Here is a 4,464-nt window from a genome sequence, read left to right on the forward strand (position 1 = left end):
GGACAAGGCTGGGTGGGCTGGACACTGGCCTCATTCTACTTGGAAGGACAGTCAGGGGAGACAGGCTGCCTCAGGGTTAGAGGAAGAAGAGTTCCTGGTCCTGCCTGTGCTACTTCTATAAATTCTGGGAAGAGAAGGAACTCAGTCAAGGCCAAACAGGCGCAGAGACCGGCATCTTCCTGCCAAGGCCCAAATATTTACCCTATAATTCACATATATGATAGAAAAACGGGAGGAAAAGTGCCTACTTTCTTACTACTTTGTTTCTCCTTTCCTTTGGAGCCCCACTGAGAACACAGGAGACCAGAGAAGTGATGTTATAAACATGGGCTTAATTTAAGATCAGAAAGGTTGTGAACAAGAACTTGCCGTATTTCAAGAAACAAAGGGTCCCAAGGTGTCAACAGTTAATCTGCCTAAGAGTTAGGTAGGGGATCAGCCATAGCAGAGAAGGGTGGCCTTCTCTTTGGGCAGCAGATTTTTTCACCTGGCTAGAGGCAGATGGTACAAGGAATTTGTCACCAAAAAAATTCACTATGGGGCTTCATTTTCTAAATGACTAGTATGAAATGTTGCCTAGTATTTGGAAACTTTGGGCGTTCTGGGAAAGGTACTCATCTTGGAATGGGTGGGTTGGAACTCTCTTCTGGTCTTTCACAGAAAGAGCCAGATCAGCACGGTGTTCAAGGGTGGATGCCCAGTGTTCAGAGTAGAGCAGGACACCACTTTTCTGGAGCTATAGGGACATAGCTCTGGGGAAGAGTCATTAGGTCTGTCTTCCCTGGAGTGGTAGGTGGAGGACCAGAAGTTCAAGAGACACTTTCTTTAGTTATATTCTGGCTCTTTGAGGAAGGCTTGTACCCAAGTAGCCCACGACTACAGGACTGAGTTTGTAAAGTGTCAGTAGAGCATAATTGGTTATACTCCATTTTGCAGTCATATACCCTTGGATAAATTATTTAGCATCTCTGAGCTTGAACTTCCTCTTCTCAAAAGGGTATTATAAAAGGGTTTTCTGATGATGACAAATTACAAAGTGCATTGCACTCATTCTGGTGGAAATTAGGTTATTCATTTCCTTCTCTTCTTCCCCCCACACCCCCTGACCTAAGACCACCACCTGCTCCTCCTTCCCCTTTTCCTTCTCCTCCTCCATTATTAAATTCCACCATTATAGCTGTGTTTCTTTCTTTTTTTGCACACTCTCTCCAAAAGATCTCTTAGCGAATGCATAAAACAGCCGGGCAAGTTTTATTCTGGGTTCCAACAATGTGGGTTGCTGAGAGCATGGAGTGGGGAAGAGGAGGGGTGCTAGTGGACTAGAAATAAGTAGTTCAGTACTTGATCAGGGATGAAGGTTCCCTTTCATGGCGCGCCGTGGAAGACTCCCAGGAGACTCTGCACAGGGCATACAATTCCTGCCACAGAATGCAAGCCACAGGCTGACCATCTGCTGCCAAGACACAGCACAGACTCAGTGGTACCTTCTCATTCTTTCAGAGATGGAGGCCACAGGGCTTGAACGGGTGAATGGGTGAATGGGCTTGCACAAGAAAAGAAGCAAGTGGTGAGCTGTGCTGGCATAAAATATTCAGCTCTTTTGATTCTCAGCTCAGACTCTGCCCTTCTCCATGTATTTTAAATTGATAAATCGTGCATTTGGAAATTTGGAAAGAATGGACCTAACATTTTCCAAATACTTCTGAACCTCTCCTATATCCATTTCTGGAAAAGCAAAGCTACAATGCATTTGGAGATTAGCATATGCGCAGGATGGACCATTTCCTCTCCACCTGTTCGTGTCCTGATTAAATCACATCCCAACCTCTGGGCAGGAGCTTTTCCTAACTGTGCTGAGTGTTCCCACCTCCTGCCTGAGGTCTTGTTGGGGAAAAGTGCCAGGGAAACACAAACAACTTTATTGTTTGCCCTGTTGGTACTTTCTTCCTTTTTTAGTTTCCTAGAATTTTTGTGCTCTCCATATCATGTCTGACTTCCAAAAAAAAAAAAAAAAAAAAAAAGAGAGAGAGAGAGAGAGAGAGAGAACACCAAACACAATGACTACACAATTTTTGCTACATTAACAAATTAACCTATTGAAGGAGCAAACCTCTTTCCCAGCTGCCTCATTCACTAGTCAGTTCTTCAGTGAATGACTTCACTGCATTTTTTCCTCTATGTAAAAGTTTATGTACACCCATTGCTCTTATTTTTAAATTTTAAAAACAGGCCACTGTTAAATGATGAAATTTAATACACATAAGGAAAAAATAAGCAAATCACATCCATAGCTTAGTGATGAAATATACAGCAAACACTGTAGCCAGCACGTAGATCAAGAAAACATACCTTTTCCAGCATCACAGAATGTCCCAGGGAACCCTTAAGTGACCACAGCCCACTATGTACCTTCACAAGGCACTGGTGCTCTGACTTGGATAATCATCAATTTCTTGCTTTGTTTTGTGGTTTTCCCTTCAGTAAGCATCACTAAATAGGGTGGTTTTTTTTTTTTTTAAAGATTTTATCTATTCATCAGAAAGAGAGGGAGAGAGAGAGAGAGAGAGTGCAGAAATGGGCAGAAGGGCAGAGGGAGAAGCAGACTCCCCTCTGACTGGGGAGCATGATGTGGGGCTGGATCCCAGGACCCTGAATTCATGACTGAGCCAAGGCAGAGGCTTAACTGACTGAGCCACCCAGGTGCTCCAAACAGGGTGGTTTCATTTGCTTCTTTTTGACCTATTTATAAATGGCAGCACAAAAGTTTTATTTGTGGCTGATTTCCTTCTTTATTTTGTTTTTAAGATTTGTCTGTATTTCTCGAGCAGCATTAGTGTTTACCTCAGTGTATTGGCTACTTAATGTATTTATGACTGCTGACAAGCATTTGAGTTGTTTCCATGGGTTATAAAGAGCGCTGCTGTGGACATTTTTGTTACTTACATTCTGTGCACCCAGGCTTGCTTTTTGGAGGAGAGATAACTTGGAGTGAAATTGCTAAGTCACAGGGTTCACATAACATCATTGTATCCTAAATGCCTAAATTGTTTACTAAAGTCCTTTTTACTAACTTGTACATCCATCAGCAATGTATAAGGATTTTGGTTATTCCACATCCTTAGCACTACTTGGTACTGTCAGACCTTACACTTTAGACGACTTGATGGCTATCTAGTGGTTCCTCATGGTGGATTAATACAATTTCTCTGATCACAACTAAGTTGGGGTATCTTTTCATATGTTTATTAGGTATTTGGATTTTCTCTTTTGATAAGAGTCTAGTTAAGTCATTTGTCCTTTTTTCCCTATTAGATTGTTCACTAATAATAATTTATACGGTGACTATTCTTGCTATTCTGATTTCTTAATAATCAGGGCAGACTCAACATTCACTATATTAAGACCATGCATGTGTCCCCAGGCCTAGTTCTTTCCTTAGGTCTGGTTTTATAAATTCTGGTGATAAATAAAATCTGAATTATATGATGCATCTTATATGGGAAATGTCTGTGACTCTAGGTGTTTGCTCATCCTCTAGAAATGATGGCATAGCTAGTGTAAAAACTTCTGAAGATAACCATTGCTAATTTGATGATTACCAGCTGTCATTGAATGAATTGTAAAACTACTGTGTTTTATTTTCTAGGAAAAAGAAGAATAATTTGTAAATTATGCCGTGGTTCAAGATGGCAGCTAGAAAGATCCTAACTCACCTCCTTCTATAGACGTATCAAATCTACAATAACATATAGACTAATTCCTGTTGAAAACTGAAGACTAGCTGAAACTTGGGGTATCTTCACAAGGGATGAAAGGACCACATCTAGATTGGGAATGAGAAGCAGAGACACAGTCTCACCAAAATTCTATCTCTGGCTCTGTGACACAAAATAGGGAAGGACCTCACTCCTAAGACTTTCCCTGAGAAGTGAGGGATTTGTGCCCCACACTGGGCATCCCAGTCCTTGAGACCTGCACCAGAAAGACCATACCCTCAAAATGTCTGTCTTTGAAAACTAGTGGGGTTTATATCCAGGGAGCCTGGTAAACTATGGGATCTAAGATACTTCTTTTGAGAGCTAGTGCATGGACTCACATGTCTCAGGAACCAGTGCAAAGGCAGCAGATTGAGAGGATTTTATGTGATGCTGTTTCAGTTGGTCATATTAAAGAGTGCTGGAGGGGCAGGGGTTTGTTGAGATTTGTCTTGGGATGGAAGTGTTGGAGTGTGCTTTCTTTTGTGCTCTTCTCTACCTTGCTAGTGGAGGTGGGCACGTGAAGACACAACCTCCTTAAAGCCAAGGGCATGGCCCACACCCCGTGCTCATTCATTTATTTGTAACTTCTTTTCCTTCATTTCTTATTTATTTCAGTCTTCTCTCCTTTTTTTACCCCCTGATGAGTGTGGCTAAAACCTTATCAAATTGTTTATCTTTTCAAAGAACGAGTTCTTAGTTTCCTTCG

The 4,464-nt window shown here is 41.7% G+C and overlaps 1 non-coding gene across 1 annotated transcript; it reads left to right on the plus strand.

Annotated features, from left to right (window-relative positions):
• Positions 1-3,336: 3,336 nt before the first annotated feature.
• LOC122890807 lies at positions 3,337-3,468 on the plus strand. The gene has a single exon (XR_006381228.1). It is a non-coding gene; the product is annotated as a small nucleolar RNA SNORA72 (small nucleolar RNA).
• The last annotated feature ends 996 nt before the right edge of the window (positions 3,469-4,464 follow it).

Source organism: Neovison vison, chromosome 11 (genome assembly GCF_020171115.1).
Source record: "Neovison vison isolate M4711 chromosome 11, ASM_NN_V1, whole genome shotgun sequence".
NCBI lineage: Eukaryota > Metazoa > Chordata > Mammalia > Carnivora > Mustelidae > Neogale > Neogale vison.